At 45.9% G+C, this 16981-nt stretch overlaps 1 long non-coding RNA gene across 1 annotated transcript; it reads right to left on the reverse strand.

Moving 5' to 3' along the window:
* Nucleotides 1–4021: 4021 nt before the first annotated feature.
* LOC119308172 lies at nucleotides 4022–5728 on the reverse strand. Its single transcript, XR_005149884.1, has 2 exons — nucleotides 5527–5728; nucleotides 4022–4570 (listed from the first exon to the last, which is right to left on the reverse strand). It is a non-coding gene; the product is annotated as an uncharacterized LOC119308172 (long non-coding RNA).
* Nucleotides 5729–16981: the final 11253 nt, after the last annotated feature.

The following is a 16981-nucleotide window of genomic DNA, read 5'->3' on the forward strand; positions in this document are numbered from 1 at the left end:
AAATTCCATGATTCAAAATCCCAGATGTCTATAGGTTCAAAACTTAGTTTGTGAACATTTTTTCTAATACTTTCTATATCACCTCAAATAATGGTCTATTTCTTTATATATAGCCAACTTTGCAAATTCATAGGAAAATCATCTCAACTCCAAATCCAGTGAAACCAATTCCTAGATGCTTCTAAAATCATCCTTTGTTAAATGGGTGCCTTTGCTCATTTTTCAAAAATATATTTCTGTACACTTCTTGCAAACCCATTAATCCCTTGATTCCATCATATTGAAATGTTCAGAGATGTCCATTGATTAAATCCTAATGAAACCACTTTGGTCATCCCTCATATGACCAGAGGTATCCCAGAAAAGTCCAACTCATATTTTTAGAGCACTTTTATTTCCTGCCTTGTTGTGTTCTTTATTATGGTTGCTTTCGACGATAGTGGACGAAGTAGACGAAATGCTCGGAGTTGGACCACAGATATTTGAAGACCTCAAAGACTTTGTTAAAATAGGCAAGCAGCCCTTTGGCCATGTCTATGAAACCTTTTTATGCATGTCATATAGCATATTGTTGTTGCAACGGAATCATGATGAGGTGGTATCCACTTGATGGTTTGCCACCGTACTTCCTCGTTGATACTTGCATTGTGCATAACCCTACCTTCTTATGAGGGTTATGCCGGTGGGAGTAGATAGGATGCTAAAGTAAATGCTACACAAAAAGGGACGGGAATATGCATGGTAAAGGAGACTAAGTATTTTCAAAGGACTTTTCGAAAACCCCATCGGGTGCCACTTATGCCCGGGGGAGATGATGAGTTGGGTAGCCACTTGATGACGAAGTGGTTTACCGAGGCAAGTGTGTGTTGTTTTCAAAACGGATTGGTTGAAGTTGCGACCGTTATTCCAAGCTTACATGCGCAACCACTCTACCCTTATATGGGGAAGGGCATTATTGATTACCTAGGTCGATACTAGCTAGCCCGCATTACTAGTGACGGGGGAGAGTTGGTGCTCTCTCTCGGGACGGGGTCGTGCCAGGTAGGGCAGCCATGACTGTCTTTACAGGGCACCGGACACACCGTTGGTACCCCGTGCTTGTGGTATGTGATGAATATGGGAGCGAGGCTCCACAACTTTATGATGTGAAATGTTAGGCACGGGGGTTACTACCAATCGAGTGGACTCCATGTTAGTGTCGTCTAGGGAAAGAGAGTGATCGGGTGCTTACCCCGGGTACTTGAGGTATCGCGGGTCGTGGAGACACGGAAGTTCCCCGGATCTTGTGGGTACAGTGTGCAACCTCTGCAGAGTGTAAAACTATTCGAATAGCCGTGTCCACGGTCAAGGACAGTTGGGTAACCGCTCTTGGGCTACGTCCATATGTTTCTGAAAAACAACACAGTTTGGTGATATTGATGATGCGACTCATGAGGAAGTCACGATGAGCTTGAGCATGAGTTGTTTATAACTCTTTCTCGATGATGATGTCTGAAATCTCCTGATACTTGTTGCAGACACATTCATGCCCTTGATAAATGTTGATCATACTTGCATGAGAAAAACTACCTTTCTGCAAAAATTTACCTATATCATGCATTGTTTTATCTTGAACCAAAACATGGGTTGCTTGCGAGTACATTCAAATGTACTCACTGGCTTGTCCCTGGCTATTTACTTGGCCAGGCTTGAAAGAACAGGATATGATGAAGAATACTTCGGCGACGAACATGCGAGGTAGGACGCTTCCCAGTCAGAATGCCTGTAGGGTTAAGGCAGATGGCATGGGTCCAAGTTATCGACGAAGATTTCCGCTGCGATGTTATACTCAAGACTCGACCATAATGGTCTTACTTGTGTAATACGGTATGTATGGATGTAAGACTCTTGTTATTCAGCTTCTGTGTGTTCAGTGAGCATTGTTCTCTGGGATCACTGTACACGTGCATTCGGTGATCACGACTTATGAGTCGGGGTCCCCACAGGATGCGGCTTCCTGAAGTCCATGGCGGCTTCGCCGCGTCCAGGCGACGCAGGCTCCCTCGCGCCGGCCAGGAGCTGGAGACGGAGGGGAGGCAGCGGACCCGGCCGGCCAGGAGCTGGTGAAGAAGGGGAGGTGAAGGATCCGGCCGGCCAGGAGCTGTAGACGGGGGGGAGGGGCGGATCCGGCGAAGATTGGCGGCGACCACGGGTGAAGGTCAGGGGATCGAGGGAAGGAGGTGGGCTGGGGCGGCTCGGGATCGGGATTAGGTGGATCCTGTCGGGGGGCCTCGGGATCCAGTGGATCTTGTCGAGCCGGGGGCAGTCCAGAAGTTCGGGAGGGCCCTGTCGGGCCCTATATAGGGGCTGCTGTGATCCAAATAACTATTCTAATCCTGGGATTAGAATAGTGCTACTATATATATATATATATATATATATATATTATATATATATATATATATATTATATATATATATATATATATATATATATATATATATATATATATATATACAGACGAGCATTGCACACCACTTCGGCACTGCACGCTCAACAGAAGCGCACTGCATCATTTTGACGACGAGCATTGCAATAGAGACTAGTCAACTTCTCGTCGGAAAAAACTGCACGCGTTATTTTTTCGGTACTATTTTCGCTCTAATTTTTTAACCATTTATCGGAATGAGGCGTGTAATATATCATTGAAAAGCTATGGATTAGGCGCAACTTCGACATGTTGAACATTTTGACGACATGAAAAGTAGTTTTGAAAATAGTGCAGCGGATGACGAGTGGCAGCGAGCATTTTTTCGCGGTTTTTTTCTAAACTGCTTGTCGGAACGAAGCAAATGATACGCCGTTGGATAGATATCATCGAGGCGCATCTTTTTCATATATAAATCTTTGTCTAATTCATTACGGTTTAAGAGCAGTTTCAAATTTACTAAATCGCGGAACTCTGTTATTCAAATTTTTGAAATTTTCGGTATTGGTTTTGCTCCAGTTTTCTAACCGTTTGTCGAAACAAGACATATGATACGCCTTTGGAAAGCTACGGACAAGGTGCACCTTTCATATGTTGAAATGGTTTTGAGATTCCTTACAATTTTTAGTTAATTTTGAAAATCGTGCGGCTGACTTCGAGAGGCAGCGGCTGGTTTTTCGCGAAATTTTTATGAACGACTGGTCGGAATAATTCAAATCATACGCCATTGGAAAGATATCGACGATACGCAACTTTTTCATGTAGAACACTCTCTCTAGTTCATTACGGTTTAAGAGCAGTTTCCAAATTACCAAAATGCAGACACTCTGTTTTTCGCGACACCCAAATCGACGTGGGTACTTCATCCGACTGAAACCCACACTGCATCGGACGAAAAAACGCACTGCATCAGACGGGTAGAGAAACTGCATGGTTTATTTTGTTCAAACGTAATTTTTTTAAGGACGAGAAAGTAGAGTGCACTTCACATCGGGTGTAAATGAACCACAACACTTTCAAGAAATAAACCGCATTACTTTTTTTCGTTTCCGTAACAATGTTTTCGCACTTAACGGGATGAACAATATCGTACGGCCGACCACACTGCTTCAGAATGAAAACTGCACTGCATCAGACGGGCAAGCGAGCTGCATAATTTCTTTTGTCGGACGTAATTTTTCTCATACAAGTTTTTGTTGTCCTTTTTTTTTATTTTTTTATGAATGAAAGTGGACCGCAAAGACTAGGGCAAGTGAACCACATCATATATCGAAGTAAACCGCATTACTCCCTTATTGTTTCGTTAAATTTTTTAGTTTCATGTTAGGTGCAAGTGAACAGCATCACTCTTGAAAATGAACCACATCCGAGGACCAAACGCACTGCACGTGTTGAAGTAGTCTACTGATTTTTGAGACACACGAAACAAATTGCACTTCATACATAGGGGTGATGAGCTGCTACACAAATTCGAGTAACTACTTCAACCTTTTTTGTTGTATCTTTGTTCCATTTTTCAAAAAAAAAATACTGGTGATACCGACCTGCATGAACTGATCAAGCGCACTGCTTTTAAAAAGAAAAGATTGAGTAATCCACACAAATAGTCCTTTTTGTGTCTCCACATTACAATCACACACAAAATACAACCCAACTACACTTTTTGTATAATGCAATGAACTGCACGCATTAACATAGCAAGATTGCAAATGCTTTGCGTTTCCGCCGTACTGCACGCACGCGATTGCTTGAAATGCACGGAGGCGTTGCCCATGCACTATACGAGCAAGCGAGCTACAAACAAACTTTCAGTGAGCTGCAAAACAAAGTTCAGTGAGCTGTAGAGAGGTCCCCCTCGCCCTGGGCAACCGGAGCCATCGCCAACCTGGACCCATCATCCGTCCACTCTGGCGCCATTGAGGAGCCCACGGTCGGCTCACGGCAAGGAGCTCGAACGGAGTAGGAGGGGGTTGATTGGCGACAAACTGCTCACCGCACTTCTTACATCGGCACCGCCACCAGACTGCACGAATGCGTGCACCGCACTGCACGACACATGCCGGAGACTGCGAGGGCTCGCCCTCAACGAACTGCATCAATGCACTGGAAAATGTACAAAACGAAAGCTTCTGAACTGTACTGCACTACTCATCAGTTTTTCTGAAAGCACTAGAAATTATTCTGAACAACAAAAATTCTGGGATGGGATGCGCACGGCGTGGCGCTTCCGTACTGCATGCAGTTGGTGGCTGGGACCTCGCCGGAATACGAGGAAAGGGGGTCGGCAGAGAGGTAGGGGAGAAGAACCCCTCGCTGTCTTCCTGCATGGGAGGTAGGGGGAGGTCACCTGAATGAGAAGGGAGGCAGCGGGGGTCAGATTTGCGGTGGAGGAAAGAGTCCGGCTGCACGCGCGTAGGTGGGGATCTGCCCGCCGATGCGTGGTGATAGAGCTTGTCGTATCCGATGCAGGGGAGATGGGGAGGTGGGTTAACTCGTCGGAACTGCACGCCGTCACGGCATCATGTGCCTGAGAACTGCATCGACGACCACAACTACCTGTCAACGATATCACTGCTCGCCGTCAGTAGGAAGACAACAAGGGCGTGCTAGCAGGGAAAAACCGCATGGGTGTGCGCGGCCGAACTGCAAGAATCAAGCGAGGGAGGTGAGGAGTGGCGGTGCTCTCGCTGCTCTCCTAGATATCGTGCTGCTTACTCCCCAGGTGCTGCAGGTGGGGAAGGCTAGCGACTTAGAGCCTCCGCCTCCTTTGTGTCCCAGGTGCGGTGCAGGTAGACCTCCATCCGGGAGGGGCGGCACCCGAGGGACGCAGGAGTGGTGCAGGCCAGAGCCAGCGACCCGCCACGCGGCCCGCGAGGAAGTAGATGACCGGGGAGGTGCCGGTGTGGTGCGGTGGGCTGGGCGGCGGCCAAGATCCGAAGGTCTGTGGCGGCATCGCGTGTGCCGGGGGACGGCAGCTGGACGGAGGTGGTGCAGGCCAGTGCGGGAGAGGTAGATGGCGAGGCGGGTCGGGGGAGGCCCGGATCCCGTGGCCGACTCACCGGAGGAGGATGCCGGGGTGGTAGGCTCCCGGCGACACATCCGGGCTAGTGACTGCTCCTATCGCGCATCCAGGCGACGAATCTGGGGCGTGGGGTGAGGGATGAGGGGATGGGCAGCAGCGCGCTGGGGTTGGCGTGCGGGGAGCTGGCTAGGGGGAAGAATGGTGGTGGAGGCGGAGCGTGGGGACGGGGGAGGAAGAGATGTGGAGGTAAGTGCGTGGGTGGGTGGGTGGGCTGAGGTTACGAGGTGCTATCAGAATAAGTGGTTTTTGTTATTAGAATAAGAGTCTTAAGGGTGTTATCATAATAGACTCACCATATATATATAGACACACACATGATTATAGAAGGGAAAACATATGTTCAGTTTTGCATTCTTATAGAAAAATAGAACTGAGTTGTGTGTCATCTTGAAAAAAACATAACTTCGGATGCTGATGTTATAGACAAGCTAGGCTGGGAGGCCCAGAGGCCGCTTGATACCTGCTGGATCCAAAAAAAGTTGAAACATATCATGGGCTGCCCATGTTAAACAACAAAACCTAGGCCATGGAGCTAGTGGGCCCGGGACTCAGCCTCTCGACGAACAGTTGTCTCCTGATTCCTCTTGTTTTGCTGACCATGTTGGGAACAACAGACGGTGACGCCGCGGCGAGAGCATCAAGGCGGAGGACACCATCGAGACCTCGGACCGAACGAACCGAAGCGGGGGAAGACGCGGGCGGAGGAGAGTACGAGGGTTGACTTGTTCGTGTGTAGTGTGGGCCGATGGAGCTGGCATCGCCAGATAATGTGTGGGAGTAGAGGGATGGCCTGGCCAATGCCATAGGCTATGATGGCCAGCCGCTGTATAGGAAGAGGACGAAAGATTGAACAAAATAAAGAAATACAAATGGATAGGTCATTGGTCCCATATGTCTGTGTACGAGACCTGCTGGGTCCACCTGAGAAGGGGGATATGTTGGGAGGAAGGAGATTCAAAGCACGACAGCCGAGTGAACTAGTTACATATACATAAGCAAATAGCCCTAAAAAGGAAACAGGTTAATGGGTTCTTAGCAGAAATATTTTGGAAAAAACAGATAATTACGACACATAGGCTAATACATGAAGCACTTAGATGATAAAGGTGCTTAAACAGATAAAGTACAACATCTAGACCTTCCTGGCACGCATGATCATGATGATGCGGTTGTCTGTGTACTCGTCGGTTATGGGAAGCAGATACGCCTTCATGTCCAAGATCCTCCTGTACATGTCATAGCATGCGTATGCGTCCTTTGCCGCGTAGGTTATTGTAGGCTAGATTCAGAGGTACCTCCCACGTGTTCAGGTCCTTGGTATCTCGTCTTCTTTCATATTAGCGTAGCAGGGGTCGATGATGGTCTCGGTGAGGTCAACCACGGAGTCCTTCTCCTGCCAGTTGCCGATGATCTTGTATTGCTTCTGGATGTCGACAAGCTTGTTGCACCAGATGGCCGAATCGTCATGTTCTTCCTTCTCTCCACCGTAGCGAAGGTGCAGTCGGCACTACCGATGAAACGGGTGAATGCTCCAGAACCTATGATTGCCCTACAGCAGTGGTAGACGAGAACCTCTTCCCGCACGCATACCTGGGCGACGGCGATCCGCTGGTCCCTGTCAGGAGATGAATGGATGGGGACAAGGTCTAGTCCCGCGACCTTGTGCTTTCTCGTCCTGTAGGTCATGCTTGAACTCGGCGAGGCAGACTTCATCGAGTCTGGATCGTTGGTGTACATCACATTCAACTTCTTGCTGAAGTCCATATCCAGCAGGCTCACCCCTCGGATCGCCATTGGAGTCTCTTCAAGTGAATGAGTGGGTAGGCGGCGGCAACGGTTCATTTTTTAGCTGTTGGGGAACTAGATTCAACAATAAACTGAGTGTGTACAAGCGACAACAGTTACTACCCCTCCGCCCGATGCACACCCGGAAGAACATGCACCCTCGGCGCATTCAAATGCCTCCATTAAGAAACCTATTCTGGCCACACGTCGGTTCACGAGCGGGTCTGTATTGGTACTGTAATAACAAGTGTTAGTGGTCATTTTACTTAAATTTAATTAGCTTTAATAGAAATTTATTCTTCAAACAAGCAATGCATTGGCTCGTTCTATCAGTGCCACGGGATCAACATGCACAACAATTAGAATTATTACTCTCAGTACACACACGATCATCACATTTGTCGCACTTTCACACAATAATACTACCAAGTTTGAAAGGTTTGTTATGGTTGCTGTCCTCTGCATCATCATGTCGTGTTTCCCAGCTTGCAAGATGCAGAACCAAAAATAAGATTCAACAAAGATGCCTACACATCTCATTGGTTCCCATCTTGCAAGATTCAGAACCAACAAATAAGATTCAAATAACAAGTACAACAAAGATGCCTACACATCTCATTGATTACCAGCTTGCCCAATTCAGAACCAACAAATAAGATTCAAATAACAAGTACAACAAAGATGCCTACACATCTCATTGATTCGCAGCTTGCAAGATTCAGAACCAACCCATTAGAGCGTTTTGATAAAGTGAATATCGAGATTAAATCCATCTTGGCTAGCCATGTCATAAAACCCGAGAACTTGGCGAATGCTCTTGACCATCACAACATCTGTAGTTGAGTATTCTTGTTTGCATCACACAGATAATAAAGAGCATAATTACTATAATACTGGCACTAGTGGAAGTCAACCTGCAGCTTCACTCGATGATTCAATTCATGCCACTTTTTTTACAGTTCACCTGAAATGAAGCAAAGATTGTATCATTCAGCTAGCAAGAAGTACTGCTCTCATGAGCTGGCAGGTTCTTCTTTAGTAGTTGCACAAAAATTGAGCAACATTAAGGTTGGTTGTCCTGCTCATGTAAGGTGCACCTATAATTTGCTTATCCTTTCGTGCAGTTCCACTAAAATAAAGTGTCATTGTGGTGACAGTGACGGCTCATCTTGCAAAGGCTAATAAAATGTTGCACGAGATTACCAGCAGAATTAGACGGAGATTTTGGAAACTCCAGTCACCATTTGGTGCAGTTCAACCAAAATTGAGAGATGTTGCCCACGTGACATTTTAGTTGAACTGCACAAGACACTCATTCCAAAAAAAAGTGTTTTGTGCAGTTCATCAAAAGGTCAAAATAGCAACAAGGTGAAATGGATATCCCTATCTGCACAAAAAGATAGAAAGTAAACAATTGCTGGTCAATAAGAAGATACGAAACATACACGAAATGAAAATAAGCATCTTAATTATGTTCATGGAAATCACACAAGGACAGTAGAAATTTTAAAACGTCACCAATGCTTCATGTTACCGAAAGCATTATGATTAACAATGACATTCGTCAAATATGGGATTACTTTAATGGTGGCATTGCCTGTTTACCAGATACAGTAAATCAACATCAACTAAAGAGTTGGTTTAGGGGCATGGGACCGTGGGGGCACTAGGACACTCAGCAGTGTAAAGAAGCAACTTACTTATCATACTAGGGAAATAGCGGGAGTACCATTTGTAACACAATTTAATTGCATCATACCACTAGAGGCATTAGATTAACAATAACACTGGTTAGACATGTCTGTAAGGTAACAGTGTGATCGTCTCATTTTACATGCGCCCTTACATTAACAACAACAAAAAGTTGGTATAAGGACATGCGACAGTGGACGCGTCAGCACAATGTACCTATAACCTACCCCAAATGGGACAATATTTTTTACCCCATAATGTTGATGCCATTCCATGATATCATGCCAAGGTTCATGAATTTCAGACGTGTTTTGATTTACTAGAATTACAAAAGCAGGTACCTCAACGTTTGTCAGAGAGCCACGGTGCCGTGGTGTTTCAAATTCATCCCCATTTCTTGCAAGGGACATAAGCATAAACCCATGGACACATATATGACTTTACAACCCATATTGGTGCACCAGAGCATGTGCATGTAGTTTAATTTTGAATTGTGCACCTGAAATGGCTAGAAAACTAGTTTAATGTATAAAATGTCCAAACGAAACCTGAATAATTCATTTTTTTACGACACACATATAGTTGCATGTTCACTGCAGAGAAAAGTTCTAGCAATTCAGACACCCTCCATTTTCGTTGTGACCCCATTATGTAATTCAAATCAAGATGAAAAATCAAGTAGATCCCACATAGTTTATTATCACCAACCGTGTGAGATGCAGTACAAAATATCTTGGAGCACCGTCAGTGTATAGTACGCCTATGGCTTAGGCGAGAAGGTGTGTTGGCTACAGTCCACAGCCGGTGTGTCAAGCACACTAGGTCGCTCCCCAAATATCATTTCACTGTTCAATCGTCGTGGGTGAAAGATGGGGACGTGGACCCGTGTCGTGAGTGCAACTTCAGCGGCCAACTCTAGTGAGAGCGTGGCCGCAGCCGCCATGCGCATGCTAACAAGGTGCATGAGCATGGCCGCAATCTACGACCGGGCGGCCAAGGCAGCCCAAACGGCCGTTGTTGCTTCTCAGGTGGCGGCAGCAACATCTACCTCGGGGATAGCAACTGGTGAGAGCGGCACAGCAGCTATCCGTTTGGCAGCGGCAGCCTTAGCCCTGATGGAGGCCACCCACGACCATGTCGAGGCCGCCCACACCCAGCTCATGGCGGTCACCGCACAAATCCAACGAAGCTTCTCCGACAACGGTGGGCAACCCACGACCAAAGAGATGGAAATCCCCAAGAGTGTTCGAGCAGCCGTCCATTCCTTCGCTGCATACCTTGCCATGACGGAGCCCGTCTATCGGGGATATACCCTGCGGTATAAACCGCCGGATGTATGACCCGGCTAGAGTTTGGCGATTCACCAGCGACCCACTTGGACCTGGCGGTTTAAGATTCATTGGTAATCCGATAGGCGGGTCAGAGGAGCGACAAGACCTAGTGGCCCAACGGGCGGTCTATGGAAGGCCGGATCACGCTATGGTGGGCCGGTTTATGAGGAAAGCACAAGGAATATTTTTCTACAAATGAAGCAAGACTAGGACTCCACTTGTAATAGAGTAATCCTAATCCTACTAGGACTAGTCATGTAACCCGCCCCTTCAACATATATAAGGAGGGGCAGGGCTCCCCAAAGGGGGACAAGAAAGCAAACAACAATCTCTAGTGTTAGACACGATTAGAGGAGAGCCGGTTTACGGCGACTCCCTCGTTATGATAATGAGATCTAGCCTCAAACAACATGTATGGTTGTTACTGGATGATGTTTCCCGGGGCCTGAAGCTGTCTAAATCTTTGTCTTGCGTATTGCGTTTCTCAATTCTGCTCAACCCCTCTCAAGCTACCACATAGATGCGTTGGCCTCACGACTAAGTCCTTCCGTTAGGACAACTGCCGTGAGAATTCCACGACAGTTGGCGCCCACCATGGGGCCCGCGCATGATGGTGTTGAGTTCTTGAAGGGATCTTTTTAGGGTTTCAGAAGTTCGCAAGTTTCTACGTGAAGAAATACGGTTTTCAGCAACGCGAACAATATTGAGGCGAAAGTCCGGGTTATGCGTCTGTACGCTGCCGCAAGTCGTCAAGATAACGGAATTTTTCGTTGCAGATTCGACCCAAAAGCCTCTACTCGTATATGGATCAGAGGCCGAGGCATCTATCTAAGGCTGGTTGTAATGGGGAGTATCATATACTAGTATCATGCATATGATACTAGTGTATGATACTACCTCCCTGATGCATAGTATCATATATTAGTATCATGTTGTACTCTATTTATTGCCATGCATGACACAAAGTAGCATAGCATTTAATATGATATGGTATCATGATATCATACTACACCCTCTCTTTCTTCATTTAATACTATGCCACATCATCAAAATTGCCTAGTTGGCATGCATGATACTAGCTATGATACTACCATTACGACCAGCCTAAGTCATTGAATCCGAGATAGGTATTCCAAACTGGAAAACGTGGGGTCGCGTCAAAGTCTAAGGCAGCTATTTGATTCTCCGGCCGTAATTCCAGCTGTGACTGGTCATAGATTCCTTCTCAGGGAGACCAAAAACAAATCATCAACTACTACACTATGACGTGTGGAGGCACTAGTACAGAGTTAGTCCGGCCTTTGTTCTTACCATCAGATACCACGTCCACCGAGGCATATCACTGGCAAAAATGCTACACTCACGGACTATTGTTACTTAATCAACAGGCTTTCCTTCCCCCCTCACTAATCTCAACACCCCCTGATTTTCAGGGTGGGCCGGTGTCGCCTAATGCCCAATTAGTGCAATCCACGTCAGCATAGCCCCGTAAAGCCCCCGTGAATGTAGCATTGCTCACTCACTGGTTGCCAAGGTTGCTATACATAACAGAATAAACTGATCTAAGCCGGGTTGCTCAGCGTAAAAAAAGAAAAGGGAAGAAGATGCGGATGAGGATTGATCAGATTGACCACGGCCCGGGATAGGAGTTCGACGTGCCTCTGCTTCCTGCTGCCGCGGCCTTGCTTTGCTGGCACCTTTCCGCCGTCGCTCTCCACTTCCACCTGCAGCCAACCGGCCTGCCAGCTTCAGCCGTCGCAACCACGAGTACGCCATGATCGTTCCAATTCTCCTTGCCGGGTGCGTGCCCCTCGCCATGGCGTTGAATCGCTACCGCAAGTCGCCCAGACCAACAAGTTTGTTGTGGTTTATTGAACTTGTACGCCATGATGGAGGTCGATTCCTGTACGGGCAGTTCGCCGAGGTGGACACAAATTTTTGCCACACCATCACTGTCAAATCGCAAATCATCGTCCGGATACATGCATTCAAATCCATCCAGCTGGTCTGAACAAAGTAGCGTTGTTACATCTCTGAAGCTACAGCCCCGAGACACATCAGTCTAGGCACTGCCGTCTCTCCTTTTCCACAGGAAGACAAAAATCCTACGGTTGCTATTTTCTGAAGACCGAAGCCTGCTACAAGTCAATTTATCGTACCATCAAATCCATGGCTGCCAAATTAGTACTACTCTAGAATCCAAATGCCTGTGCTATGAGTGAGTGGAGGATAGCACAAAAGTTTAAGATGCCGCCCGAGTTCAAGTCGCCTTCTTTTTCAGCTATGGCCTGTGAACCGCCGGTCAGCCGGTTAAAATTTTAGCAGCGCATCTAGGGTGGTCTGTTTCCGCAAAGGCTATAGCTAGCCATAGGCAAGTCCTGCACGGGTTCATGATGAACAATCGTCAGCCACAGGCAGGTCAACTTCCAAGGCAGGGCCCATGAACTTGTTGGAGGATTCAACCTGACACAACAAGTCCATACAAAGGAATACTGCTAAGTGGATAGCAATATCACGTGGACCAAGTATTAAATCAAATCTGGAAAGACCACATGATCGAGTGCTAGTCTTGAATACTAAGGATAGCACAGACTTCAAAATCAGATATTCCGGTCTGGATACTGAGACATATACAAAGCAATACTACATCAGATCACAACGTACACCTGCTTTGGACTATGTCCAACATTATCCACTATGAGTGTCCGTATTCATCGGATAAAAAATATCAGGTGATATTTATCCTATATATTTTGTTAAGTACATGTTAATTCATTCGACAACAGTTACTCTGGCCTGTAATATTTTTATGCAGGACGGCTATTAAAAAAAGGGGTGGTATTATACCATGGAGGCACGTTCAGCTATGCCGTGCAGCTTCATGGACACGCGTATCGCGGTCCGGTTTACATCAACACGACGGCCAACTCGCCCGTCCGCACAGCCTTACAACGCCACGGACGAATCGCCCGTCCGCCCTCGTGGCCGCTTCACGCGTCCATGCCGGTTTACAACTCGGAGAACAATTTGCCCGTTCGCACCGGCTTACAACGCTATGGCTGACTCATCCGTTTGCTCCTACGGGTGACTCATCCATGGTTGATTTTAGCTTCATCGTGGTGACCATCAACTACATGGCGGATAATGTCCGGCCTAACATATCAGGTGACATCTATCTAAGTCTATTTTTGGCACATATTCCTTTTGTCAAAAAACAATTACTCTGGCCTGCGATGTTTTTGATGCAGGACAATTGTTCACTACATTAAAATGACGTGGTTGACTCGCCCGTCCGCGTCGGTGTACAACACCGCGGCCGGTTCATCTATCTGAGCCGCCTCTGATGCTGAGGTCGTCTTTTCCATCCGCCTCTCGCGGCCTGGTCTACATCAGCATACCGGGCCGCACCTGTCTGCATGAGCTGTCTGAGCAAGTCACAGCTTGGGTAGCCCGGTTTGGTCTACATCATATACTATCAACCATCGTCTACACTGGGTGGTTCAATGGGCAGACGCACAAGTCGCCGCCACTACAGTTTGGTTAACTTCAAATCGCCAGTTGGAGGGAACCATTGGCCGAGTTGCTGACACGGCTCATACGGGATCATTTATAACCCGCCGCAGTCACATCAACCTTCTATGGATTCACATCGTGCTATCAACACCAATGACATACAAGTTATGTCGGTTTATATCACAGTCAAATATGAGAGTTTCAAGCCAACTCCTCGAGTCACCTTCGAGACTCGGGGGCTACGATGACATGACTCAGCAAATCTTGCCAGTTTTAGCAAATTTAAGAACCCCAGGACGATGGAGGGAAGGATAACCCGGTCTCGGAGGCTACTGTTATATTCATGAAAATTTAAAGGCCGTCAGAAAATTTCCGGCTTAGAAAGTATATGGCGGTTACAAAATCCCAACTCAATGAACAAGTTCCGGGTCATCAGAAAGGATTCCGGTTTACAATCCGGTTCAAGAGAAATCTATTCTCCCACAAAGCTCTGAAGCTCTCAAATACGGTTTAAAAATGTTCGGTTCAAAAAGGAATTAACTTCTCGCAAGTTCGAGTTTAAAGGCCGTCAAAAATTTCCGGCTGAAAATGAAGATTCCGGTTTAAAATCTGGTTCAAGGAAAAGATTTCACCCACAAAGCTTTGAAGCTCTCAATATCCGGTTCAAAATCCCAGTTCAAGAAGAATTTATCTCTTGCAAAAAGTTAACGGTTGCCGAAGAGGACCTGCTGCCATGATGCATGGTTCAAACATGGGTATCCTGCCTTATTGGCTTCTCATATTATTTATCATGTGGGGGCTTCTGTTCATAAAGCGGAGTCCAGCTTACCCCTTGATCCAGCTTATAAAGCCACAACAAAGCTTGGGAGCTTCACACCCAAAGGACCAAAGAGAATCTGTTGCCACGCACATCTCAAACATAGGTACCCATTGAGCACAGCTCACAAAGTTACTTGGGGGCTCTTTGTGTAAAGTAACAAAGAGTTTGCAAGGACCCTTGTAATTGGGTATCGACCCACGGCTTGGAAGCCTAGTGTCTTCACCCCGGGTTAACCTGCCTTCATCAAGTAAGCCACTCCTCTCCAGGTAATCCTGGCATGACCCGCCGAACGTTTGACAAGTTACTCTTATATAGACCCTGAACTTGTCAAAGTTAAAACGACGATTGGTTAGTTGGAGGCCCATCTTAAAAGGCTTTGTCAAATGGTTTAACTCAGCGGCCTGGCGGCCCATGAAAAGCCTCGAATTTGGGCCTGGTAGCCCTCGAAAAGCCTCGACTACAAGTTTTATTTGATTTTTTGCAAATTTTATCTCTGTTAATAAAGTTCTAAGTTAAACCGGTGTCTACTGACCCGGCCAGACCATATGTCATTACATCAACCCGGTGTTTCTTAACCCGTCATGGCTTACAGTTATCAGTTGTTAGCACATAATCCATTATGAACCGACATCTCTTAATCCGGTCTGGCATTGACTATAAGTCGCCAGGATGATCATCCGGTGTTTATTACAACCCGGCACGGTTTTATTATAAACCGGCAAAATATGAGGGGAGTTATCATACTCAAAATTTGGGTTATCACCCTTACTAGAAAAAGTTGGTAAACCAACGACGTGATTCAATGTCACAGAAACAGGTTGAATAAAGCATAAATATAAATCACCGATGTTTATTAACCCGGCCTGGCTTTGGACTATATGTCGCCAGTATATATTTGGATTACGCCATTGGAATCATGCGCTTATAAATCATTGGGTATATTATTCAAATCTTTAATAGCCAACATGGCTGGATTTTTATTATGGTTATCAATAACCAATATTATGATTGAGATTTTCAAAGTCGCTTCAGCGTAATGGCTATTATTTTATCAATGGATATGATTTATTCTACAATGGAGGGAATAGTCCCGAGTCGCTGCAGGCTTACGACCCGGCACTTGGGGTCTACATTATTAAAGTTGAGATTACATCAAATACAGAAGTCTCATGTTGCTGTAAGCATGCACCATGACACTTGGGGGCTAATGCAAAGTCATTGTTTGCTCACCTTATTGAAGACCTGACTCATCACATCGTAATGAGCCGGCCCTTGGGGGCTAATAATTGCTCATGTCAACAATTCAAGGTACAAAGCTTTTTATTCATTATATTGAGGGGTCCACTGCTCAGTTGGTAAAGGACAAGGCTCTTAACCTTGCAGACGTGGATTCAAGTCTACATCATATGATGTTATTTTCATTGAAGTATATATCAAGTCCCAGCTCAATATTATCTTACTGAGCCAGCCCTTGGGGGCTACACATCATTGCTCAAATCTACATGATTATACCTACAAAGTCCCTGCTCATTATTGCATAATGACCCGGCCCTTGGGGGCTACACTGGTTGAAGTGTTTATGAGTATAAGACAATTACAAGTCCCAGGTTGCTGCAAGCATGACAACCCGGCACTTGGGGGCTACATAATATGGAGTATTCAGTTTTTACTAAGTGACTGGGATGAACAACATGGATTTATTCTTAAGTGGCAGTATTTATATTGAAGCAAGTCTTAAGCCATCACTTTGTTCTGCTCAAGACTTGGGGGCTACAGGTATTATATTATTATCGAAGAACTATTTTCAAATTCTCATTTTTGAGCAAACCGGATTGACCCGGCGTCACCAATCATTACGACCCTGTGTATGCAACCCGACATCATCAATAATCATGAACCGGCATTGGCAACAATCATGACCCGGAATTATCAGTTTTTATAACCCGACAATGGTGGTAATCATAAACCGGCAAGTTTTACATCTTCAAGCCGGCTGGATATCAGTTGAATATTTCAGAGACTAATATTTTTGTCAAGTCAGAGCAAATCGATTATGGATTCTTTATTTAGAAAATATCTTCTGCAAGCAAATCGATTATGAAACTGGTCTATTGACTCATATTTTTTAGAAGGAAGAAATGGCAAGGATTTAAGGATGATCAAGTGCCGGTTTACAAGAATATTTAAACTGGAGCACAACCCGACAAATTTGTTCTTGTGTTTATGTTGCAGATCAGTTTAACATGGATGAATCCAAATTAAAACTGGGGGCTAATGTCGGGGATATAAAA

Source organism: Triticum dicoccoides, chromosome 5B (assembly GCF_002162155.2).
Source record: "Triticum dicoccoides isolate Atlit2015 ecotype Zavitan chromosome 5B, WEW_v2.0, whole genome shotgun sequence".
NCBI classification, from domain to species: Eukaryota; Viridiplantae; Streptophyta; class Magnoliopsida; order Poales; family Poaceae; genus Triticum; species Triticum dicoccoides.